General features: G+C 44.6%; 1 protein-coding gene across 6 annotated transcripts in view; it reads right to left on the reverse strand.

Moving 5' to 3' along the window:
• The window catches only part of Rbm47 (RNA binding motif protein 47), a 157,105-nt gene extending 131,510 nt beyond the window's left edge, over positions 1-25,595 (reverse strand). For 2 of the 6 annotated variants that reach the window (XM_087187508.1, XM_087187501.1), the window contains exon 1: positions 24,529-24,805. The gene's annotated coding sequence lies outside the window, so the exon portion shown is untranslated. Of the gene's footprint in view, positions 1-24,528; positions 24,840-25,459 lie in introns of those variants that run through there. The other 4 variants (XM_087187506.1, XM_087187504.1, XM_087187502.1 and 1 more) reach the window with 4 other exon arrangements.
• Positions 25,596-27,480: the final 1,885 nt, after the last annotated feature.

A 27,480-nucleotide genomic window follows, 5' to 3' on the forward strand; every position in this document is an offset into this window, starting at 1 on the left:
CCAGCTGAGCCTGGCCCTGTCCTACCCACCTTGTGCCAACCCACTGGAGCTGTCAGCTTGTTATGACATGAGATAGTTTGGGAAATCACAGACAAATGTAACTCTTTACCTCTCTGGAGAGGTAGCTGTTAACCCCAAAGAGGGATCTTAAGTGGTATCAACACTGGTGCTATCGATGGCAGAACTAGGCACCCAGGTGAGAAGAAAGAAGTTTCCAGGTAAAGGTAAGAAAGAATTTTCCAGGGCTGGGGATGCAGCTCAGTGGTGCCTCGCTTGCTTGGCAAGTGCAAGGTCCTGAGTTTGATCCCTGGTACAAAAAAATAGAAAGAAAGAAAGAAAGAGAGAGAGAGAGAGGGAGGGAGGGAGGGAGGGAGGGAGGGAGGAAGGAAGGAAGGAAGGAAGGAGACTGACTTTCCAGTAGGGTTTCCAGCCACAGCCCACAGTGCCTGGAGAAAATAAGGATGTACCCATTGTTGTAGAAACTTGAGGGCAGAACTGGGCCGCGAGAAGGCGCAACAGCCAAACCCCCCATGTTTGGAGTAACAAACCTCTGGGTCTGGATCTGATTTGTTACAATGAACTCTGTATTTTTAAGGAAAATTGCTCAACTTCTTTGAATCTATTTATCTATCTATAAAATAGACATTTTTCTCCAGTGCTGGGGATGTAACCCAAGGCTTCATGCATGCCAGTCAAGTGCTCTGCCACTGAGCTACATAGCCAGCTCTAGAACATGGAGCCTGGCTCATGGGGGGCCCTTGGTTTCTGTGCCTGCAAGATTGTGGTGAGCTCGAGCCATGGAGATGCAGGCTTAACCGGGATGGATGCCAGGGCAGAAAGCCCCTGTGTTCTGCCCAACTGGGAGCACGCTGGACCGTCTATGGCCACTCACAGAAAGCTGCGTCTGCAGAAAGCCAAGGGAAAGCAGCCCAAGAGCTTTGCAACCACAACCTAATAAAGTCAATGGCATTCTCTTTGTGAAGTTGAGGCCATTTAATTTGTACTTAAGACCCTTAATTATTTAAGGAGAAAAGCAGCAAAAGAACAATGGATTTAACCCACATGCCAAAAAGGCTTTGCCACTTGTATGCCAGCGTGACATAATCAGTGACAAAGCCTCCATTGTGGATTTGTTCTGTGGACTGTTTGCCACTCTTCCTCACTCTGTGCCACCCTTGGTTCCCACTGGTGAGAAGGCCAAGCAAAAATGCCAACCCCAGGTACCCTATGCTGGGGGAGAAGAACAGGGCTTACAGGGCAGTCTCGTACTTGTTTGGTGGCTTAAGGCCAAATTCTATCTTTCAGGGCCTCAATTTCATCATCTAGAGAATGGGGATGAGAAAAACCCTCACAGAGATGTTTTAAAGATGAAATAGAGTCAAGTGTGGTGGCATATGCCTGTAATGCCAGCATTCACTCAGAAGGCCAAGGCGGGACTTCCAGGAAGATAGCAGAGTGGTGAATAGCAGAAAAGCAGCCTCTCTGAGATCTGGTGTCCAGAAGCTGGGATATAGCAATATGAGGAAGAGAAGAAGGAAGTGGGTCCCTGGGACCCGGCAAGGATCTGAAGTGAGAATTGAAGCCCATGCAGGAAAGTGAGGAGACTTCAATGAAGAAGAAGGAGGTGGCAAGCAGCGCTTTCTCCCTGAGCCCTGGCTTACTGCCTGGGAAGGGCAGCTCAAACCTGCAGGTGAAAGGTGACTACTGGGGATGCCAGAGACCTTGATGGAGAAATGCACCGGTGGAACAGAGCAGTGGATGCAGTGGACTGATGAGTTACTCAGGTTCAGATGTCCCCCAGGAAAGATGATTGGCTGGTAGTCATCTTGGAGAGAGGCCAAAGGAGCTCAGAACTCAGAGCAGCTACAGGCTGCCTCCATCAGGGTGAAGCAGAACCAAGTTCAAGTTGGCAGAAGGTCAAGATGTCAAGTTCAAGCCAGCAGGAGACACATGGAGTGTGCTGCAGGCTGAACAAATCAGGTTCCAGACTCACAGCCAGAAACCAGCCTGAACTTCAGTGGAAGTGAAGGTGCAGGATTGCTGGGATTATCCAGTACTCTGCCATAAATTTACAGCTGGCTGTTGAGATTAATCAACATGGATCCCAAACTTCTAGAAAAACATGAGCAAGTCAAGCCCAAAACTGCTACAAGGCACGAGGCAAGGTGGTACACGTCTGTAATCCCAGCATTTGGGAAGCTCAGGGAGGAGGATCATTGTGAGTTCAAGGCCAATCTGAGCTAAATAGTGAGTTTAGCCCATCCTGAACTGCATAGCGAAACCCTGTCTCAAAACAACAACAAAAAGAAAGTTGTATGAGGGAGGAAATTATAAAGATCAGATCAGACATTAATTCAATGGGGTCTAAGAAAAGAAAGAATCAATGAATCAAAGAGCTGGCTCTTTGAAAGATTAAAAGAAATTGACAAACCCTTAGCTAACATTATCAAAAAAATGAAAGACTCAAATCCATGTAATTAGGAATGAAAAAGATGAAATCACAACAGATCCTGCAAAAATCCAGAAGATCATCAATACCTACTTGGAGAACCTGTATTCTAATATGATGGAAAACACACACAAAAAAATGGACAGATTCCTGGATATATGTGAATTACCAAAACTGAATCAAGAAGATATAAACATTCTAAATAAACCAATAATAGTGAACGAAATTGAAGATGTAATTAAAAACCAATCAACAAAGAAAAGCGCAGGCCCTGGTGGATTCACTGCTGAATTCTACAAGAAATTTAGAGAAGACCTAATGCTGCTGCTTCTCAAACTCTTCAGTGAAATTGAAAGGGAAGCAATATTCCCAAATTCATTCCTGGAAGCAAGGATTACCTTGATCCCAAAACCAGAGAAGGATCCAACCAAGAAATCAGAACTACAGGCCAATCTCCCTAATGAACGGAGATGCAAAAATCCTCAATAAGGTACTGGCAAATAGAATGCAGAAGATCATCAAGAAGATTATACACCATGACCAGGTAGGATTCATCCCAGGGATGCAGGGATGGTTCAACATATGCAAATCAGTAAATGTAATACACTATATTAATAGAGCCGAGGCCAAAAATCATGATCATCTCAATAGATACAGAAAAAGCATTTGACAAAGTCTAACACCCATTCCTGATAAAAATCCTACAGAAAATTGGTATAGATGATCTTTACCTCAATCTGATAAAAGCCATCTATGACCAACCAACAGCCAACGTCATACTGAATGGACAAAACCTGAAGGCTTTCACTCTAAAATCAGAAACAAGACAAAAATGTCCACTGTCACCACTGTTATTTAATATAGTTCTGGAAACATTAACCAGAGCGATTAGACAAGAGAAAGAAAAGGAATAAAGACAGGAAAGGAAGAAATTAAATTATCATTATTTGAGGATGACATGATACTATACATAAAAGACCCCAAAGCTCCACCAAAAGACTTCTAGATTTAATAACCAAATTCAGTAGCATAGCTGGATACAAAGTCTACACTCAAAAATCAATAGTGTTCTTGTACACAAATAACAAACTCACTGAAAGAGAAATTAGGGAAATCAAATCTTTCACAAAGGCATCCAAAAAATGAAATACTTAGGAACCAATCTAATGAAGGAAGTAAAAGAACTTTACATGGAAAACTATGGTGCTCTGAAAAAGGAGATCAAAGAGGATATAAGATAATGGAAAGATATCCTTTGTTTTTGGGTAGGAAGAATCAAACTAGTGAAAATGGCCACACTTCCAAAATTGTTATGCAGATTTAACACAATCCCAATCAAAATACCAACAGCATATCTCACAGAATTAGAGAAAACAATTCTAAAATTCATTTGGAAGCAAAAGAGACCTAAAATAGCAAAAGCAATGCTGGGCAACAAAGGCAAGGCAGGGGGCATCACAATCCCTGATTTGAAATTATACTACAAAGCTACTCTGATAAAAACAGCAGGGTACTGTCAAAAAAAAAAAAAAAGACCCAAGGATCAATGGAACAGATTAGAATATGCAGCAACAACTCTAGACACACTCAATCACCTTATATTTTTTGTGTGTGTGTGTGGTACTGGGGCTAGAACTCAGGACCTTGCACTTGCAAGGCAGATGCTGGAACTACTGAGCTAAATTCCCGACCCTCGACCACCTTATCTTTGACAAAGGAGCCAAACACCTTCACTGGAAGAAAGATAGCCTCTTTAATAAATGGTGCTGGCAAACTAGCTTTCCACATGCTGAAGATTATAATTAGACTCATTTCTTTCACCATGCACTAAACTAAAATAAAAGTGGATCAAAGACCTAAATATTAAAACAGAAATACTAAATCTGCGGGAAGACAATAGGTGGAACAGTTGAAGATATTGGTTTAGGCAAAGACTTTATGAACAAAACCCCAGTTGCATGAGAAATATCACAAAGAATCAACAACTGGGATCTCATCATATTAAAAAGCTTTTGCATAGCAAGAGAAACCACCAACAGAGTGAAGAGACAACCTGCACTGTGGGAAAAAAAATTCTTCCAGCTGTTCCTCAGACAAAAGAATTATATCTAAAATATACAAAGAACTCAAAAAAATCAGACCCCCCCCAAATTTAAAGACTCAATCCAAAACTGGGCATACAAAATGAACAGACATTTCTCAGATGAAGAAGTAGAAACAAACATATGAAAAAATGTTCAACATCATTGGTTGAGAGATGCAAATTAAAACAACTCTGAGATTCCACCTCACTCCAGAAAGAACAGCTATTATCAAGAAATCAACCAATAACAAATGCTGGAGGGACTGTGAAGAAAAAGGAACCCTTCTGCACTGCTGGTGGGAGTGTAGACTGGTGCAACCACTGTGGAAATCAGTGTGGAGATACCTCAAATAACTAAAACTAGATGCTTTATTCAACCCAGCTATTACCTTCCATGGTATCTCCCTAAAGAATTAAAAGCATCATACCACAGTGATATTTGCACAACCATGTTTATAGAGGCACAGTTTGTAATAGCTAAATCTTAGAAACAACCCAAATGTCCATCAACTGACAAATGGAGAAAGATGTTGTTTTTTATACAATGGAGTACTACTCTGCCATAAAGAAGGATAAGTTTGAGTCATGTCTAGCTAATGGATATACCCTGAGACCATACTTTCAAGTGAGATAAATCAGACACATGTGTTCGAATACTGCTTAAATACCATTTCTCTGGTGTGAGAAACGGAAAGTAGAAATAAGGACCAAAATGTATAATAGATATTGAGAAATAGGAAGAAAATATTCAAATGAGGAGGGCGGGGGTGGTGGAAAGAAAGGACAAGGAAAAAAAAAGAAGTAGGAAAAATGGAAACAAAGCCTTTGTAAATAAGGAGGGGAAGAGAGATTGAAGGGAGGGGAGGGGAATGGGAAAAAAAGAACAAGATATATCATGTGCAAGTACAAATTCCCTATGATGAATGTTATTATGCATATCTAAAATGTACCAATATATGTTTTGCTTCAAAAATAAATAAGTAAATAAACCTAGCAGAGTCCAAAAAGAAAACAACACGCATACAGAAAAGAAAAATACTGGTCTTCCATGGAAGATAATGAGATAAAATTCCACTTTACTTTTTTTTTTTTTCTTTTGCTGTACCGAAGATCGAACTCAGGACCTTGCGCTTGTGAGGCAGGCATGGTACCACTGGGCTAAATCCCAGCCCTAAAGCTCCACTTTAAATGAGGTTTTGTTTTTTCTTTTTTGGTTTTATGTTTTTATTTTGCTTTGTTTTGAGACAGGGTATCATTATGTAGTGCAGGCTGTCCTTGAACTCAGTATGTAGTCCAGGCTGGCCTCCAATGCTTGGTGACCCTCCCTCCTCAGCCTCTGAAGTGCTGGGCTTACAAGCTTGTGCCACCACACCTGGCTCTTAAATGAATCTTTTCATTGTTTTTGAGACAGGGTCTCACTACAATGCCCAGGCTGGCCACAGATTCCAGCTTGTTGATCCTCCTGAGACAGATGCACATCATGGCAGCCAGTTTAAATAACTCCTTAAATAAATGTATTTAGGTAAAACACAAATGAGTTGATTTAAAGAAAAATATTAGCAAAGTAACAATCCAGGTGATATGTGGGTGTTAGGAAAACCGTAATGGTAGGAGGGATTTGTTGATATTAGGAATGTGTGTAGAAAAGCAGGAAACCAGTGGCAGTTGTTACACAGCAGAATGACCCAGTCAGACTCATGTTCTGCAAGGACAGCTGCTGAGAGCTGGGAACACCTGGCCTCTGCTCCTATGTCATTCTCTCCTGGACCCCTTTGCTCTTTAACCCCATGGGCTCGCTCACCCACAGCCGGCCTCGGTGGCATCACTGTGGCTGTGACGAACTCTGGAATCAGACACCAGCTGCCCAATTACTACTGTAACCTGGCAACCGCTTTCCTTCTCTGGCTCGTGGGTCACCTCATCAGGATGTGGTGAGACTCAAAAGGTTAATATTGTGGGTCGGGGATTTAGCTCAGTGATGCCGCACCTGCCTTGCAAGCACAAGGTCCTGAGTTCGAACCCCCATACTGAAAATAAAAAGTTAATATTGTAAGGGGCTTTCAGTGTGCCTGGTGTTCAGAAAGTACTGATCTACCTATTTACCTTACTTAAAATAATTGTTATCCACCTTCAATTGTACCCTCCCATCTATGCTTTGCAAAATTCTGTTATTTGAAATCCAGCAGAAGCCAAAACCCCATTGACTGATGAATGGATCAACAAAATGTGGTACAGCCACACAATGGAATATTATTCAGCCATCAAAAAGAATGAAGTATGAGACATGCAATATCATGGATGAATCTTGAAAACATGCTGAAGCTCAGCAGGGGCAACTTAGTGATTCAGCAAGAGCCTTTCTCAAAATTAAAAAAGAGCTGGGGATGTAGCTCAGTGCAAAGGCCCTTTATTTGATTTCCATTATTGCAAAAAAAAGAAAGAAAATAAAACATCTTGCTGAGTGGAAGCCATACATGAAAGGCGACCATGACATGATGCTTTCTATTGAAATGCTCAGAATAGCAAATCCACGCAGCCATCAGGTGGATCAGCGGCTGCCAGGGGGTGGAGAGAGAGAAATGGGGAGTGACTGCTTAATTGGCACAGGCCTCCTTTTGGGGCAATGAAAATGTTCGGGAATTAGACCGTAGGGATGATTGCACGAGTTTGTGAATACACTAAGAACTAATGAATTGTATAATTTAAAATGGTGAATGTGTCGATACATACATTATTTGGAGGTCAAAAACCATTCCAGCTAAAAGAAGCCTCTCTTCCCTGACTGCCCTCTCTGGGCTCCCTGTTCCTGACCCGGGCCCCGTCGGCTGCCCCCACCAAAGGTGAACAGGCTGAGGGTGGGAAGACCGTCCCGCCCATCATGGCTCCCTGGTGGCAGCCAGGAGTCACTTGGCCGTTCCTCACCATGTGCCAGCGGAGTTGACTGCATCACGTAATGACAAGGACATCTTCTGAGAATCTTGTCATTGGCATTGCTGTCATCGTGTGGCCCCCAGAGTGCACTGACACAAACTAGTGAGCGGACGGCATCATCACTGGTGATATAATCCTGCGTGTGCGTGTGTGCATGCATGTGCACGGTGTGACGCACCTTTGCACCTAGCTACATCCCCAGCCCTTTTTATTTTGTGACAAGGTCTCGCTAAGTTGCTAAATTGCCCAGGTTAGGCTCAAACTCATGATTCTCCAGCCTCAGCCTCCCAGAGTGCTGGGATTACAGGCGTGCACCACTGTTATGGGGCCACAGCCCTGCAGGTGATCAGGCATTGACCAAAATGTCATCATGCAGCCCGTGACTACTGGGCTGGCACTGAAGCCGCGCTCAGGGGCACACATGTCGGGAGGCCAGAGCAGCAGCAGCCCCAAGGTGGCACCACCAGGAGAGGTACAGCCTGGTGAGTGCACCGCTCAGAGTCGCCCCTAATCTGGGACTCTGGGTGAACTGCCCACATTTGTTCAAGGACTTTCGGTGTCCAGTTCCGTAAAATGGGACCGACAGCTGGGTGTGGCACTTGAGAGGCTGAGACAAGAGGATGGCCCAGGCTGGGGAACTTAGTGACTGTCTCAAAATAAAAAGTAAAACGGGGCTGGGGAAAAAAAAAAAAAGTAAAACAAGGGCTGGGAAAAAGCTTGCTCAGTGCTAAGGCCCCAGGTTCAATCTCCAGTAGCACAAAGAAAGCAAGCAAACAAAAAGACATGGGTTAAACCACAGAGCACTTGGATTAACTGGGACAATCTATCACATCAGTGATAACAGGAGGGGAGCAACTAAAACAATCAAGCACTGGATGCCCTCCTTTTACACAAAAGCTCCACCTCTTCAGACCAGAAGGATAAAGGTGAGACAGAACAGGGTTCAAATGTTAAAACTGAATAGGGTTCAATGTTCAAAATCTTCAAAATGTCAAAAGCGTGGAAGATCGAGAGTCAGAGTGCAGTTAAGGTAGCCTCAAGCATCCAAAGTTAGCTGGAGAAGGAAGAAAATCGAGGACTGCTTTAGCAAGAAGTTACCAGGGCCTGAGCGAATTCATGATCACAGCTCCACAGTGTGGGGTGTGGAGAGGGAACGGCATCCAGGGTCCACACCTGACAACTGGGGATATAACTAGAAACTCATGGAGGACAGTGGCCAGGACGTCCTCCCCGAAGACTGCTGGGGGCAGAGCAAGCATGGGCAGCTTTCCCATCTGAACCAAAGGGCCATCCATAGAGCTAGTGACCTTAACAGATGTGGCATGGCGAGAAAGGTCCTGAGAGAATTTCTCAGCATTTCAGTACACATCATTTTCCCCTTTATCAGATCTGGAGACATTTTATACACAAGAAAGAAAAAAATAAGAGCTCATGCAGATGCATTTCATTTCTACTACAGAAGTCAGACACGAGCCCATATCAATTTTCAGGGGCTCCTCCTCCTCTCCTGGAGATCTGCCCCCCTTAAGTTTCTGGCTGTAATTAATTTCTTACAGAAACTAGGTAAACAGCTTCCCTCAGCAAAGAACAACTGCAAACCCATTTATCTCTCTGTCCCAAATCTACAGGACATCAAATATTGACCAAAATGTTTCTTCAAAGGAAAATGTCAGACTAGGACATGGAGTTCATTTCTGGCATCCTTGTGTGTCTGCTGTTTTCCCAGCTACGTCTCAGCACACACTCGCTCGACACAGACCCTCTCCAAGGAGTCGGAAGCACTGAACAAGCACCTGTCATTTTAAATGAAGTCAAGATGCAGATTTGATAAAGCACGGAACAACGTTGCTCTACCAAACCTGAACGTCAGGCATTTTTAGGTCTGAAACGATCCTACTAATGACCTTTCCCAAAGCCCAACTCTGTCAGAAATTTATAAATATCAACATGCATGCCTGCAAAGGGGAAAAAAACAAGTATATACAAGGGGAGATTTTAAAAAAAAGTGAATGCTTAAATTAAAAGAAAAAAAAATTACAGTAAAAGGCACATTGTCAAGAACAAGATGGGTACCTGTGTGTGTCCAAAGCAAGCAACAGTCTGAGTAGGATTAATGGCAGTGTGTCTTTTACTGCAATGAATTTTTTAATTTAAATATTCACTATATTTTATAATCATCCCTTACTGAGCAAATGTTTATGGCAATCCTCCCAGGTCCTAGGGATCAAACTCAGGACCTTGGGCTTCCAAGGGAGACTTGGTGCCACTGAGCTAAATCCCCGGCCCTAATTATGGCAATGTCTGTCAAATAAAAACATTACAGTGTGTCCTCATCCACCTTATTCACTGAATCTGGCACTATGAGACTTCTGGCTCTTCCCCACAGTCAAAATGACTTTTCTGGACATCAAGGCAGCCATGACGGTGCAACTAAAGACCCTCTCGAAGGAGTACTTCCAGAACGGCTTCGGAGAGTGGCAAGAATGATGGGATAAGCGTGTTTGAAGCAAGGAGGAGTACACTGAGGGGGATTAATGGCAATGTCTTTTACTGTAATAAATTCTTTTAAATTTAAGTATTCACCGTATCTTTTTAAAATCACATTTCATATAACAAAACTCCAGGAGTATTCCAGTGATAGAAACAGCTCCTGAGGAAACATTCTTAGAATCCGAGGAGTGCCATATCTAGGGTCAGTTGTGATTAAACAAAACAAAACAAAACATGGCAGATCTTGGAAAGAAGACTGAGGCCTGGAACATTTTTCCAAACCTGGCCTCATCTGGGAAGCCTTAAAGGAGCTTGAAGTCTGTGGGCAAATTACACAAACGCACCAGGGCCTCATTCCACACCTCAGAGGAGGATAAAAAGTAGGACCTACTTAGGAGAGGTGGGGATTACAGAAGGTAACGCCTGGCATACAGCAGGTGCTCAATAAATGTTAGCCACTACTATTTCCTCTTGTTAACTTTCATTCAAATACTTTGCTCCAAACAGCTGCCCACCATTGCTCCTTTGTGTGATTGTTGAAGGTACACATTATTTCGGCTCTTCTCAAAGTCCTTTCTTCTTAAAAGTGTCAAAAATGATATTTAAATGAATGTGAAAGTGTTGGGAGCTCCATAGCCTTTTGGAAACTAACACATCTTGTGTAAAAACCAAAAAACCATGCCATTTGGCCCAATTAAGCAATAATAAATTTAACCCTACTTTCATGGGCCCCATGCCAAAATAAGAAGCTGTAGCCGTTCACAGTTTCTATGCTCTGATTGCAAAACGTTATTCATTATAACTTCTCCTGCCTCCACCCAACCCTAACAATTGATGGCATCTTAAATATCCCTTTTCAGGACAGAAGTTTTCTATTGCTTCAGATCAAAATACAGCATTTTATTCCTATGAACTTGCTCTTTTTTAAATAACCACTGGTGGAGGAAAGGGATTTTGGTCTAAAAATAAAGTTATCCTTTCACTGCTCCAAGCTCCAAAAGCCCTGTACCTTGCTTGCTCTCGAATCCCAACACTTGTCCTGGGTTCTAGAAGCTGAAATATTGGGCTTGCTAGAGACACACATTAGACAACATAGTGTGAGGTGTGTCTTTCTAACTCAGTTTCCACCCAAAGAGTCCACAGAAGGTCATAGACCCTTTGTTAGAAAGGTTGGATATGGAAGGGACAAGAAATATATTTGCATGTTCCAAATGGGTCCACATGTAAGATGTCAAAATTTAAGTACAAATTTGCATGCCTCCCAGTGGTTGTAACTCAGTTTTGTTCCATAGCATTTTCTTTTATCTTTCATAATGTTGGATGAATTTCTTTGTTCATGCAATGATTTTCACTATTTGTTACATATTATTTAATACTGTAAATTAGGAAACTATATTGAATACGCATAAAATAAGATACAAAATATAAAAGCCAGGAGTGGTGGTTCACGCCTATAATCCCAGCACCCAAGAGACTGAGGCAGAGGATTGCCACAAGTTTGAGGCCAGCCTGGGCTACATAGTGAGTTCAAAACCAGCCTGAACTACATAGCAAGACTATCTCAAACCTCCTCCCCTCTAAAAAAATACATACACACTAAATATCTTAAATAAGTATATTTAATATATTAAATATCACTAATATAAAAATGTTTAAGGAGTTACTATGTAACTAAACATATTTGTCATCATAAATTACATATTAAATCAATAATTTAAATATTAAAATTTTAGTAGATAGGTGTTACTAAAACTACACTTAAGTTTTGTGGTGCTGGGGATCAAACTCAAGCTAGGCAAGCATTCTACCACTAGGCCATACCCCTCTGCAGGTGTTTTGTAAACCTTCCCTCCTTTAACTCCCCGCATCAGTTTCCTTACACGGCTGCTACGGTTTGGATTCATCCCCAAAATATGTGCTGGAAACTGACTCCTCCACTCATGTGGTGATGTTGTCTGGGAAGTACCCTAGTTAGGGTTGGGTGAGGTCATGAGGGACAGGACCCCATGGTGGCAACAGCAGCTTTATCAAAAGAGGAAGCGACCCTGCTTGCATGCTTGCTGTCTCCCCACATGATGCCTGTGTCAAGGCCCAGGCTCTCAGACTTCCCTGTGTCCAGAGCCACAAGCCCAGGACACTTCTATTTCATGCAGTGACCTGGCGTCAGGTATTTTGTTGCAGCAACAGAAAACAGACTGAGACAGCAGCAGGCTCTGAGGGCTCATCATGACATACATTCTGTATCTGCAAGTCAGGCTGAGTGGGAAGGGAATACTGAAAGGCTAAACAGCTGCCCAGCAGGATGTCTCTGCTAGTGATGTCGTCTGCCCATGTCAGTGTCACTGTGTACAAAAGGGACATGTGCAGACTGGGGATTTAGCTCAGTGGCACCACGCCTGCCTGGCAGTGAAAGGTCCTAAGTTTGATCCCCGGTACTAGGACAACAAAAAAAGGGACATAGGTACAAGCACTCAATGATAAATGTAAACGTATTGTATATCTAAAAAGTACCAATAAAAGAATTTAAGCCAAAAAAAAATTATTTAAAAAAAAAAGGGCCATGTGTGACAGCTCCTTAGGGTGCTTGACAGGCTCAGTAACCACGCCCCCAACCAAACTCTTATTCCCCTCTGCCCCCTCGAAATTGTTCTCCCCCAGTAACCCAGGCCAGGATCCCAGGCCCCTCCTTCCACAACATCTGGACACCACCAAATCCCGCTGTTTCTGCAGGTCTTTGGGAAACGCCTGCCATGCCTGCGAGGCGGTGGGAGAGGTGGGCAGAGGCGCAGAGCAATCCCATCTTCCGATCTACAACTCCCCCTTCCCCCCAGCCTGCTGCACAGCTGCTCTGCAATCCGGCCTCCTCGGCTCAGCATCAGATGCCACTAACGAGGAAATCCACCGGGGCCTTCTGCTGGCCTGGTGGAACAAACTGCAAGCTCTTCCCCGTGGTCCTGAGGGGCCTGCGTGCTTGGGGTCCTGGTAACCCCAAACCCTACCTCGCAAACCTCTCTTTGCACAGCAGCAACATAAGCCTTCGTTAAGTCCCTCAACAAACCAAGCTCTTCCAGGCTTAGGACTTTCACAAATGCTACCCCATCCAGCGAGGACACGCAACCCCCCCCTCGCCGTGACTCCCTGGGGAACCCTTGTCTGACCTCCCAGGTAAGATGGCTCCGCCTCTTCCAGTCCTATTGATTCTTCCAGAACACTTAATCCCCAGCTCCACCGCCTAAGACAGCCCCTTACTGGAAGAAAACTGTTCACCTCAGCCTATTTAGTCTGTCACATAGTTCCAAAAGAAAGCCGAAGTGGTGTCTACCGAAGAAAAATAGGCCCTTGCAAAATGTATTCAGTTTTTGTTTGTGTAGGGTTTTTTGTTGTTTGTTTGAGACAGGGTCTCACTTATGTAGTCCAGACCAGCCTTGAACTCGCCATGTAGCAAGGCTGATCTTGAATTTGAGATCCTCCTGCCTCATCCTCCTGAGTGTTAGGATTACAGGTATGCATTTGCTACTACTGCCACTGCTCCCAGCTTTGATGTATATAGTTTAAACTAGTTTAATTCATATTTACTGTTCCCATTTGTTGGTAAATAATTACCACTGGCACCCTCTGCATAGAAAATTGTTAAATATGGGCCTAATTTAACATTTGTATGCTATTCATTTCTAATGTTCCATTCAGTATATATGATAATAAAATGACTGGCAGCAAGAATTAGAAATGTTAGCTTTTGTTTCCTAGGTTATTTCATGAGTTTTGTTGTTTTGGTGCAGGAACTGAACTCAGGACCTTGTACATACAACGCATACAGGCTGAGTTAAACTTCATGTTTTTTGGTTTTGGTTTTTTGTTACTGGGGATCAAACTTGGGTCCCTGCGCTTGCGCAGCAGATGGTGAAACCACTGAGCTAAATCCCCGGCCCCAAACTTCATGTTTTTTTATACTCCTAAACAAATTGTCCAGTTTCTATGAACTGTGATGGTGGCTTCCAAATTCACTTTTCGTTTTGTGTTTTGAGACAGGGTCTCACTGTGTAGCCCAGGCTGAGCTTGAATTCACAACAATCCTCCCGCCTCAGCCTCCCGAATGCTGGGATTACAGGTGTGCCCCACTGTGCCCGGCTTCCAAATTAACTTTTAAAATAAAATAATTTGAAATCAGCCACAAACCATGATCAATAATAGTCAGGAATGGGGCTGTGGATGTAGCTTGGTGGTAGAGCCCTTGTTTAGCATGCAGAGGCCCTGAATTTAATTTCCAGCACCACAGGGGGAAAAAAACAAAAACAGTGTGAAATGATTAAATCCAGGGTCTTCACCTTCCATCAGGAGGATTTATATATCTTGCTTCTTTTCTCGTTTGTTTGAAGTACTGGGGATCCAACCCAGGGGTGCTCTACTGCTGAGCTACATCCCCAGCCCTTTTTATTTTTTATTTTGAGACAGAGTCTCACTCAGTTGCCCAGGTGGGACTCAAACTTGTGATCTGCCTCAGCCTCTCTCAGTGCACCATGGTGCCTGACTTGTTTAATTGCAGAGCACCCTCCTGGAGCCCATACTACCTTCAGGATAGTCCTAGGGTTCCCAGACAACAGCCACAGGATTCCAGTGACTGACTGAAAAGCTCTTTTCAGTGAGCGATCGGCAGAAGTAAGGCAGGCGGAAGCACAGAGGGAGCTGTAGAAAAAAGCAATTTACCAGAGCCAGGGGTTTGTCCAAAGGAAAGATGAGGCCAGGGCCAGCAAGAAGCATTTAGCCACTTAGAGAAAGGCAAGTCCAAGGTCTTACAACAAGGTTCCAGGGAAATGAAGACTCAGATAGCCCGGCTTGATGGTGCACACCTGTAATCCCAGAGCTCAGGGAGGTTAAGACAGGAAAATTACAAGTTTGAATCCTACCCGAGCCACCTGCCAAGACCCTGACTCAAAAGATATAAAAGGGCTGGGGATGTGTCTCAGTGTAAAGGCCCTGTGTTCATCCCCTAGTACCAGAAACAAAAAAACTCAAAAACCTCAGATACTGGCACTTCTTTTTCATGTCTGGTCAAGGCAAAATACCTAACGGAGCTCCGTAGTCAAGAAAAATCTAAACCTAGATGTCATCCCACAGCAGCAGATGGCATTTGGCAAAACCTCAGAGGTCAAAAGAGATAGTGGAAAAGTACGTGACGACAGTAACTTTCAAAAGAATCATTAATTATAATTGAACTATAATAGAAAAAATTATAAACAGTACGGTAACACGAGTTAGTCAAGTGTAATCATCTGCAGGGCATGCAATTCACAGGGCTGGTTCACAGCAGAGGGCCCCACGTTGAGATGGAAATCACAAAAAGATTGCCAAAGACAGAGCTGTGATTTGGAAATGAGGAAGTAATTGCAACATCTGCACCCCTGCCCTGCCTGCTCCTTACCTCCTTCCTTCCTTACTCACTGGCCTCCAGCTAGGGCTTGTGTGGCACAGAAAATACAGTAGGGAGACCGAAGGGAGCACAACCAGAAGGGCTGGAGAAACCCCATATTCACCCAAAGATGTACCCAAAGATGCATTTTCAGTGAAGCACACACTGATGCTGCAGTCAAACTGTACTTGTGCTGTGTAACAGCCTGGATGTTCGACTCATTCGATCAGTAAGTATTTATGAAGTGCCTACTCCGTGGCAGACACTACCTCTTAAGTTGCATTGATACACCAATAAAAGAAGGGTGTTCAAGTCAGGGAGAACCCAGGCATGATTGCGCATGTCTATAATGCCAGCACTCTGGGAGGCCAGGGCAAGAAGATTGTCAGGAGTTGGAGGCCAGCCTGGGCTACATAGTGAGTTCATGTATAGCAACATCCTGTCTCAAAAAACAAAATAATGATGCATTTTTCCCAAGCCTTTCAATGCTGAGTAAGGCAGCTGCCTAGCATGCACGACGAGGCCCTTGCAACACATGGAAAAGAAAAACCTCAGCAAATGTGACTCGGTAAAGAGCAGAAGAGGTAGAAACTGCCACACAATCAGTGATGGGCACCTGAGCACTATGACAGTTGTCCCCCTCCCATGCCCCTATCCCACCTCCCATGTTTTCAGAGGACTGGCTCATTCCTGCCTGAGGTCACTATGGGGCCATCCTGCTTCCTTCCTCCACCCAGTGAATTTTAGTAAAATGCTTGTGGAAAAATAGATGAAGTCATATACACTCACATGATGTATGATGCATATCCATGCAATACAAAAATGTAGTCGTTTTAGGTGATAATGTATTTAGCAAAGAGCCTCTTATTTACTGAGCCACTCAGGATAAACCTCATATCTGAGGGATGTGTGTATTACTCAGAAATAAATATTGCCTCTAAGGAATTGAATCTCCATGCTCTAGGAAAAATAGCATACGTGCAAAAGTAAGCAGTGATATAAAATACCGTAAGTGCAGAGATAAGGCACGGAGCAGCTCTGAGAAAGTCTCATACTATATGCGATGACATGACTAGTTAATACTAACCAATAAAGTCCCAATAAGAACTACTTAAGTTTGATGTATTATATTCTTTCTTTTGGTGGTATTGCAAATTGAACCCAGGACCTTCACAGTGAGCCATATCCCCAGCTCATTTATTTATTTTATTTTGAGACAGGGTCTTTCTCAATTGCTAAATTACCCAAAATTGAGATCCTCTTGCCTCAGCCTCCAGAGTCCTGAGATTACAGGCCTGCATCACCATGCCCAGCTAATGTATTACATTCTTTTGTTTGTTTTTGTTTTGGGGGTTTTTTTGGTGTTTGTTTTTTATCTTTTTTTTTCAAGACAGGGTGTCCCTATATAGTGAGCCACCACACCAGGCTACATTCTTTTTTTTTTTCTTTTTTCTCCAGGCTACATTCTTAAATACCAGAAACTTCTGTTTTACCTTCGCCATCTCCAGAATCTGTGCTCCACTTTCAGCAGGACAGTGGCAGCCTCTCCCTTAAGAGATAAAACAGCATCATTTCCCATCTTGATGATTCTGAATAACCCTTTCTCTGTGAGCAGCACAACTAAGATGCAAAAACCAAAAGGAACTTCACAAAATAGGGTCTGCCAAAGCCAATGGGTGATAGTAGGAAGAGAAACCTGGGGGCCCAGGGATTTAGCTCAGTGGCACTGCGCCTGCCTGGCAAGTGTAAGGTCCTAAGTTCGATTCCCAGTACCAAAAAAAGGGAACAGAAAGCTGGATTCCAACCAGCAGAAGAACTCACACAAGAAAATTCTTTCCCAGAGGAAAGTAGTAAGATAAGAATCAAAACACTGGGGGAGTAGGGGTGTACCTCAGTGGTAAAGCCCTTGCCTACCAGGCACAAGGCCCTGGCTTCGATCCCCAGCACTACAATAATAAAATCAAGTTATAAAAATAACTTAAACACTGAAGTGCATTCAAACACGTCATGCATCATGCTGACTTTACCAGGTCTTTTAGACTACATGGTGCATAATTCTAAACTTCTTTTCCCCCACCAAGCATGGTAGTACACACTTGTAATCCCAGCACTTAGGAGACTGAGGCAGGAGGACCGGCAGAGTTCGAGGCCAGCCTGGGCTACATTGTGAGACCTTGCTCAAAAAACCAAAAAAATTTTAAAAATAAATAAATAAACTTACTTTTTTTTTTTTCCTTTTGAGGTACTGGGGATTGAACCCAGGGCCTTTGCATAAGCTATACCTCTAGCCCTTCTTTATTTTTATTTTTGACAAATCTCTCTTGCCCACACTGGGCTCAAAATCGTGACCCCCTTGCCTCAGCCTCCCAGAATGCTGGGATTACAGGTGTGTGCCACCACACCTGGCTACACTGTTCTAAACTCTTAATATACAAGAAGGGCCAGGGATTCCGCTCAGTGGTGCTGATGCCTGCCTCGCAAGCGAAAGGTCCTGAGTTTGATCCCTGGTACCAAAATAAGAAAAAAACCCCAACCCACCCCCCACCCCCCCGCAAATACAAGAGATTAATTCTTATAACAACTCTGTGCAGCAGGCACTTTGTTTTTGTTTTTTTGAGATAAATTCTTGCTATGTAGTTCAGGTTGGCCTAGAACTCACTATGGAGCCCAGGCTGGCCTGGACCTCTGTGGTGATCCTCCTGCCTCAGCCTCCCAAGAGCTGGGATTATAGGCATGCACCACTATACCTGACCATGCACCACTACACTCAACAAAACAGTAGGCATTTTACACTTGGGGAAACTGAGTCACTGAGCAACAGGGTTACCTGCAACATCAAACAAGCGACAGCTGGCATGGAACCAAGGCTGTCTGCTCTTAGCAACTCTGCTGTGGACTCTGAATTTAATGTGAACAGTCACTGTTTTCCTCCAAACTATGATTGCTGTTCTAGCTAAACCCCTTCTCTCTCTCTCCACACGTGACCTTTGCTGATTACGCTGAGAACAAACCGGCCCACAGAGCTGAGCTCCCTGCACCAACACGCTGCAACTTCAGCCTTTTGTAATATAACTAAACCCCAAGGTAAACCAGCAGCCACCACATTCTTCCCCGGGCAAGTCTGAAATAGTTAGGATCACCTGCATGGGGAAACAGATCACAGATATTAGCTAGTAGAATTAAACAACAACAACAACAACAAAAAAAACAAGCATCAAATCCTGTGTTAATAATAAGGTGCAGGTCCTCATTGAGCTTTCTGTGTCACCAAATCCTCCCAGTTGCAGTTACACAAAGGCAACTTTGTCTTGGGAAGGCAAATGAGAAGATGGGCTTAATCTTGGCAAGGCCTTGGTGTACCGAGAACCATGTCATTATTTTTAAAATAAATGACAACCAACAGAAAGAAATATTATTTAAGACACTTTTTCAAAAGTCACAGTGCTACTATAATTACCAAAATAGATCCTTACTGTTAGACGCATGAATGTTTTACCTGAGCTTGAAAAGCTCAAATAGGCATTTCCAGAACAGGAAGTAAACTGATCTAAGAGAAACAACACCTGAAAAAATCATCTCCATTTTGTTAAGCACTGTAGTACTTTTTTCCTTCTCGAACATGAAATGCTTAAATATATAAAAAGCAGGGCCCAGGATTTAGCTCAGTGGTTCTGGCACCTGCCTCGAAAGTGCAAGGTCCTGAGTTCAATCCCCAGTACCAAAAAAGAAAGAAAGAAAGAGAGAGAGAGACAGAGAGAGAGAGAGAAAGAAAGAAAGAAAGAAAGAAAGAAAGAAAGAGGATTTGGCTTAGTGGTTCTGTTGCCTGCCCTGCAAATGCAAGAACCAGAGTTCGATCCGCAGTACCGAAAAAAAAATAGTAATAAAATAAATTTTAAAATAAATAAATAAAAAGCATCAAGTCACAGTGCTCTAAAAGTTGATACTTATCAAGGCCAGGTGTGGTGGTACACAGCTGTTATCCCAGCACACAGAAGGCTGAGGCAGAAAGATCACCAGGGTTCCAAGGCCAGCCTTGGCTACAAAGTGAGTTTAAGGCCAGCCTGAACTACATACATAGTGAGACCTCGTAGATATGTGTGTGTGTGTGTGTGTGTGTGTTTATGTGCGCATGCTGGAAATAGAACCCAGAGCCTCCCACATGCTAAGCACATGCCCCACCACTGAGCTACACCCCCAGCCTCAAAGTAGATACCTTTTATTACAATTTTTATAGGTGGGCATGTCCTGGTCAGGTACAAGTGTCCTGTCCCTTTTTCAGTTGCATCTCCAGTATTCATTGACGCCCACACACTGCTCACTGGTACTCATAGTAATTCTTGATCACCTGTGTGTGAATTGCCCACACACTCCGGGAAGGGTCTTCCACTCATACTGCTCAGGGAATGGGAGCAGAACTGGCCATGAGCCGAGGCAAAGTGCAATCAGGAGGTTAAAGCTGTCAGTGCCAGCTGACATTCATAAGACTCACAAGCATACAGCATCTCCAAAGACAAAGATCGAAAGCATAGGAGACTGGATATTGTTTTCTTGACTAATATCACGGACTGCAATTCACAAATAAAGTACACGTATCTGCGGAGATCAAAAGATAGATAATTTTCTGAAACACAAAAGGTTTGCAGGGCTTCGCTCGCACTTTGTCTTCCAATGCCATCTCTCCCAAATGGCCCTCAGAAAGGGAGAGGCACTTTTAATTTCTAAAATGACCCCACTCTAAAACCTCCAATGGGATACCAAAAAACCTATCATCAGTTTACCTTTTTTTATGCACCTAAACACACCCATGGATCACTTTCACATAAACTAAGCTCCTATGATGAACAAAACCTGAACATTCACAGCAAAACAGGGCGCTTTTTTTTTTTTCAGGGCACTTTCTTTGAAGACAGGATTTTTTTTTTGGTACTGGAGATCGAACTCAGGACCTTGCGTTTGCGAGGCAGGCGGCAGCACTGAGCTAAATTCCTGGCACTGAAGACAGGATCTTGCTATGTAGTTCATTTTGGCCTCGAACTCGAACTCACAGAGATCCTTCCGCCTCAGCCTCCAGAGTCCTAGGATTATAGGCATGTGTCACCATGCCTGTAATCTAGATGTAAATTACAAACTGAGCTCTGATTTTTTAAATCAAATGTCTTTAGATCACTGCAGAAAGTAGAGGAAAGGCAGAGGGTGGGAGTGTGGTGACTGGGCTGTGCCTCGGTAATCCATTTACTTCGGCTGCACCAAGAGATGGTATCTTGGAGTCATTCAAATGTGTGTCTATTATGGCGCAGGAGGTCACACCAATCACAAAGAGGATGGGGAGGCCTCAGATAAATCTCCAAGGCTGCCAGCTCACCTCAGTAGTTTGAGGGTGCCACAACCTTCCGGGTGAACTTTCCAGCCAATTTCACAGCACTAGCACATTCAGAATTCACCTGTCTCTTGGCTGTTTATTGCTGCAGACACTCTACTTTCACTGGAAAATTCCTTTCTAAACCATTTTTGGAGCAAAAGATGAGAAGGGGAAGACACCTCCCCCCACTCCTTGGCCCATACAGATGCTGCATGATTTTGAGAAACAGAATTAACCAGAAACCAAGCTGAGCGGGGCTCAGGAGGGTTTAGGATAGGGCTACTCAGGACCACACACACCAAGTGGCAGGGTGCCACTTCCCCGAGTCTCTCCAGCAGGAGATGTTTGCCACAACTTGAGGTGGCCTGGGAGCAATGACTTATTATCATCTCTACACCAGTGCTCTTAGGGTCCGAGGGCTCTTATCTTGTCACCCAAGTCACCTCTGGATTGCCAAATTTGTACCCAATTGTTCTCTGAAACAATTCTTCTGAGCAGGTGGCTGCTGTGACAAACACACACCTCTGAGGATATTCAACCAGAAAATCCACATCCTCATAAGACAGAAACTGCGGCTGAGAGGAATAATCTATCTCTTCATCAGCTGGGAGTTGGAATGGTCCAACCCACCCTTTAGCTTGGAATCAATCTGACAAGTGCTGCAAGCCGCATTCAATGACTTCCTTGTAACTTCACTGAAGTTTGGTACACAAATTCTACATCGCGCAAAACAGCCTTTGAATAAGTCTTAAGAATCCCCAATTTAAGCCCTCTTCAGAGTAAGTTTTGATTTTTTTTGTCAAGATCACGAATACTTTAGGATAAATAACAGAATCCTGGTTTCGCTTGAATCTGGGCCCAACTTTAAGGACATCTCCCTCCCCTTACCAGCATGGGACCTCTCCTGAAAAGCTGGGGGACAGGACTGGAGATGCAGAGTGAAAACCTGTCCGACACAGGCAGACATCTTTCTGTGGCAGTTAAAGCCCAATCATTCGGGACATGCTCTACTCTGGATCTAAGAGTGGGGTCTGGGAACTGGGTTCCGGCTCAGCGGTAGAGCTCCGGTGTAGCCTGCTTATGGGCCTGGCCCCCACCCTCAGCTCTGGAAAAAAGGAAAAAGAAAGATATATTTGGAAAGCAAATTCAATCATGTTATAAGAAAATAATTTCATCTATTTAGCCTTTCCCCAAATCGTTGCCTGGAGCAGGTATGATCACTATTAAGCCAGAAAGAAGGGTTTACTGTGAGGAAAGGAACTTAAGTGGCCTCAAACCTAGAGAAAGTGCATAGACCAAGAGTCCAGGAACTCAGAGCTTCCTTGTTTTCCACCTTTTTCATCCTCAGTGTCACCAACTGATCTGAGCATAATACTTGCAAGTTTAATCTACAGCAGTGAAGTAGGGAATCAAAAATATGTTCCAAAGCTGCCCATGGTGGCACATGCCTACAATTCCAGCACTCAGGAGGCTGAGGCAGGAGGGTCATGGGGAGTTCGAGGCCAGCCTGGGCTACGAAGTGAGTTCAAGGCCAGCCTGAACTACATAGTAAGACCTTGTCTACAAACAAAAATATGTTTCAGAGGCTGAGGAAGAGGATCGCTTGAGCTCAGAAGTTCAAGGCCAGGCTGGGTAACATAGTGAGATGCCCATCTCAAAAACAGATACAGATGATGTAGTATTAAAAAATATGGGCCGGGGATTTAGCTCAGTGGTTCCACCACCTGCCTTGCAAGCAAAACGTCCCAAGTTAGATCCCCAATACCAAAAAAAAAAAAAAATATATATATATATATATATATATATAGCCTATTAAAACTGTAGAGATTGACATAAAGTGATGATGCTGAATTCTCAATCCTACAAACTTCTGATGAGGCAATAATTAAAAAGAAGATAAGAAATTTTCAGAATGATTCATATTTAGAATATGTTCAGCTGGGTGAGGTGATGCATGCCTATAATCCTGCACTTGGGAGGCTGAGGCAAGAGGATCACCTTGAGTTTGAGGCCAGCCTGGGCTACATAGTGAGACCCTGTCTCCAAAAAAAAAAAAAGAAGAGTATGTTAAAAAAAACTCCTGGGGGCCTGGGATTTATCACTGCACCTGGCTGGTAAGCACAAGGTCCTGAGTTCCATTCCCGGTACAGGGGTTGGGGGGAGACATTCCTGATCAAATGAAGTTAAGTGGGGTATGGCTCAGTGACCAAGTATTAGCCTACCTTGCATAAAACCCTAGATCCATTCTCAGCACAGCCCTCCCTCCCAATTTTTATATATATACACACATATAAAATTTGGAATGCAAACTCAAACATTTTGTAAGAAAGGTGAATGGCAGAGCTAGACAGGTGTCTTTCTAATTGTCAGTTTATTTCTTCATTTGATAAATACTGAAAGTTCATCACGAAGTTAGGCACTTGAGAAAATTCTAATTTCCTGTTCTCCCAGGATGCAGTGTCCTAAAACGTCAATGAAGCCTAGTGTGACATCAGAAAAGCCAGGCGGGTGGTGCATGCCTGTGATCTCAGCACTTGGAAGGCCAAAGGAGGAGGACTGCTGAGAGTCTGAGGCCAGCCTGGGCTACATAGTCAGACCCTGCCTCAAAAACAAAACAAAACAAAAAAGATAGAACAACGTGACCAGTGATAAGGACACAAAACATACAAAACCCCGAATTATCTTCTTCTTTCCCTCCCTCCTCTCACTTCCTTTTCAGACTGGGTTGGTTTTCCCTTTTTTTCTCCAACTATCACATTATTAATCTGTCAAATTATTACTTAAATCCATAGCAAGACGAACTCTTCACCAAGCACTGTCTTACTCTCTCCCCTGCTTAGGTGTTCCATGCCCAACAACCTTTTACCTTTTAGAATCTGCACCTTCAATTCTCAAACGCCTCTGTTTAATTGCCAACCTTTTGTGCCCAAACCTGCAACAACACCTTCATGTTGTGTTGCTAATCCTCTGCTTTCCTGTCTTTGCCTTAAAAAGTTTAAAAAACACATTTGTAATCTATATTCCTGCCAAAGAAGTGAGTCATTAGAATACTACCAGGGTAAAAAAAAAAAACTCGCTTGACTTTGAGTTTAATTAGTAATGGCCCCTAAGTAAGTACCTTGGGGACTCTTTCTGTCACTTTGATAAACCTCAGGAAAGAGGCTACATCCCTAGAACCTTGGGACAGTAGCTAGGAGTCACTGCACTTTTACCTAACTTTAAAGAGTACTTTATTTGAAAAATTCTACTTCCATTAGATTTCTCTGCTTTCTTAAATTCCTAGAGGCTGCAGATTTGTGAGCTGTCAAAATTAGCAGGCCCTGTCCTTTTCTACAGATTGAATGCTTAACTAAAAACACAAAGTAGGCCTCCCGTGTCACCTTCGGAGGTGAACTGCTGCGGAAGACCCCCCTCAGCCTCGGTTAACAAGTCAATGACATCTCCACTCGACACACGTCCCCAAGCTCCTCAGGAGGCGCAAAAGTCACCTGTGCCCGCAGGCGGCCCAATAATGTGTTTTCAAGGGTGAAAAAAAAGCCCGGTTTCTTTTATGAAAAAAAGACATAGCTACGGGAAACACGACGGGTCTGGTTGTATGGTATCTGCTTTTCCAAAAGCCGACGCTTTGAAAATATTTATAAATGCCTTTACTTTCCACCAACTACATCGGAGTCCGAAGAAAGGCGCTGGAAGGAGGGAGATAAGGGCTTAAAGCGCCAAGAAAAAGGGAGAGAAAATTGTTTGAAAACTCGGTCCTCACACAGAAGACTGAGGGCAGTAGCCAGGAGGAGGACTGGAGACCACCTTACCTTTCCCTAAGGGTGTGGCGGTGCCCGCCGCAGAGACGACCACTCACAGCCCAGCAGCAATTCGCACGGCTAGAAGGAACCTACCACATCTTCGCGGCCGCCCTCTTTTTAATGTAAAACAAAAATAAGGAGTGTCCAGCAGCTCCCCACCGCGCCCCTTAAAGCCACAGATCGCTCGGCCTGCGTTCCGGCCCCCGGGAAGCCGGGGAGCGACGGCTCCGGCTTTCCTAACCTGGGGGACCCGCGAGGAGGACAGCCCTGCCGGCCCGGCTGCTCCCTGAGCCGAGTGGGGCTCGGAGCCGTCACTCCGCCGAGCGCCGGGCAGGGCGAGCGCTCCTCGCGCCGCGCGCCTCCTGCTCCTCCCTCGCGCTGCGCCGCCCTCGCGGCCCGGCCTTTCGCGCACAGTAGCGAGGTTGTCTCTGTCTGCTCCCTTCCTTTAAACTCACCAAACCAGATTTTTACTCCCAACGCCGGCAACTTCCCGTAAGTCTGCACTGAAATTTTATCCAGCTCGCTGAGACTCCGCTGGCGAGAGGCCAGTGCAACATTCCTGTTGTTTTAGGAGCGCAGATACCTTAGCTGAAGGTTAAATAAATTTAATTTAAAAAGAAAATCGGCCTGGATGGAGCGATGTGGGGACCTCACCTCTCCTTCTCTCTCTCTCTCCTCGCTCAAAGACACATCCACTTCAGACGTCGGGGAGAGGGGCCCCAGAAGCGGCACCTGCTCCACCTGGGCACACGCGCCCGGCCCCCTTCGGGCTGTGTCCTGCCACAGACCCAGCCGGAGCCCTGCCACGGGACGCAAGGAGCCGCCGCGGATCCCGGCCGCCCCGTCCCACGCAACCTGTCCGCGTCGCGGCAAGCAGTCGCGGGGCAGGTGGGACGCGCCGAGCCCCGAGGACGAGGACGCGCGGCCGCCCGGTCCTTACCTGGGCCGCCCAGGGCCTGGCGAGCGAGCGCGGGAGGCGGTCACGCGGCCCGGCCCTGACCTCCGCGGGGCCTTCACAGCGGGGCCTGGGGCCTGGGCGCCGCTCCTTCAAAGTGGCTCATTTGAATGCGCTCTGACCCGGTGTTACAGCTGGTTTCTAGAAAGGGAACAAAAACGCTGCAGTTCGCGACTGCAGCCCAGCCCTCTTCGAGCCCTGCCAGGTCTCAGGGGAGTTGACTGCAACTCCGACCCCAGCCCCACGCCCACGAAACCCAGCCCACCCTTGGTTTACCTGTTTACCCGGGAGCTGAGGAGCTCCCGCATTGCAGTGGCGCGCTGAGCCTGCTGGCAGCGCCGAGCGGCCCACAGGAATCAAGTCAGTGACTAAACAAACTAGAAGAGGAAGCGGGCACCACCAGGAACCTATACCCGAGTTGTGATTTCGGATTGCAGTGTCATTCAACTGAGGAAAAGAAGAGAAAAGAAAAGAAAAAATACTGTTTCTCATTTGGGCTACTTCAGTGAAGAAATGCTCCAAAAAAAATATTTTTTTTTCTGGTTAAATGACCTGGCACATAGGGTTAGCTGCCATTGTTGCTATTTTTATTTTTTATGTGATGGCTTGTTTTTCTTTACAAGAGAGGCAAAGTCAGACGTAGAAGTGGGCTCCAGACCCAGTGCTCCACTCACCAGCTGTAAAGCCCTCAGTTCCCACATCTGTTTCTGGAAGATTCTATGGATGGGAGTTGTGCAAAGTTTTACACCCCTTTGAACAGCCTCGAATACACTGGAAAATAATGTCTTTGCAAAAGGGTGTACAACTGACTTTCATCTCACTTAAAAGTTACCAAGAGTGACAACCAACATGGAGATAAATTTGCTCTACATTCCATGAAGTTTACTAACAGGAAGAGAAGTCAGGATCTTCTGTGTGTGCTTAATTCTAATTTGGATTTAGGCGTTTGACCTCTTATCTATCCCTGGCAGTTACTTATCCTATTCCATTAGAAACCAATGCTGAGCAAATAATGACAAATGCCATTTGAAACCAGTGTGAAATGAGGAGAAATGATTTTTAAAACCCTCATAAATATGAAGAAGGATTATGGAAGGCTAAAAATGTAATCAGGGTCTCCACACTTTATCCTCCTCTTCATACTGTATCAAGGAAATCATGATCTGACATTAATGAGGCCCTTTGTATCTCAGGGAACGCTTTCCTCCACCCTACCTTATCTGATCCTTACAGATCAATCCTATAAGCTCTTGTATCCCCATTTTGCAGAGGGAGACCCTGAGGTTGCAGGAGTTAAGCCATCTACCCAGAGATTCCCTGAATGGTGAGGCCCTGTCTAGCGCTCAGCCCTAGTTCAGTCTAGGAGCAGAGTTTGTCACCTTTAGCAAAAGTGACTCTGTAAAACCAGCCAAGAATTGTAAAACATATTTCTAGATCCTTTTGATCTTGTATCTTCCCTATGCAGCAAAATTTAACCCAAGCCAATTCGTCGTTTTCTGGGGTTTAGAGTCATTCCTCATCCATCCAAGCCAGTGTGCACAATGAGTAGCAGGCAGTAGGAACACCCGTGGGTCTTGCACCTAACAGTTGAGGCTGCCAGGCATGAACAAGGGCTCCACAACCTTTAGACACCTTGAAAACCTGCCTCCACAGTAGCCTGAATTTTTCTTTTCTTTTCCGGAAGTCTAGCTCGTGGCCTGAAGAGACTCTGTGTCAGGGACTCTCTGAGCTAGAGGGAGATTCCCAAGCTCACAGATTTTTTCTCCTCAGAACAGGTTTATCAATAGGTCACACGCATTAGGCTGGGGGTGTAGCTCAGAGGTAGGGAAATGGCTTCGAATGTCTCCAGGTGAGCGGATCCAGGGAGGAGGGCTCTTGAGGAGGTGCAGGTTCCAGGAAGCCCTACTCCTCCTAGTGGCTCTGCATAGGTTACTTTCTCTAAAACGTTGCACTTCTGCTCCTTCTTTTTCAGCTTTTCCCCACAGACAGCTATGAAGTGAGTATAA

Source organism: Heterocephalus glaber, unplaced genomic scaffold (genome assembly GCF_053883595.1).
Source record: "Heterocephalus glaber isolate CG9 unplaced genomic scaffold, H.glaber_assembly_v1.0 deba00001509, whole genome shotgun sequence".
NCBI lineage: Eukaryota > Metazoa > Chordata > Mammalia > Rodentia > Bathyergidae > Heterocephalus > Heterocephalus glaber.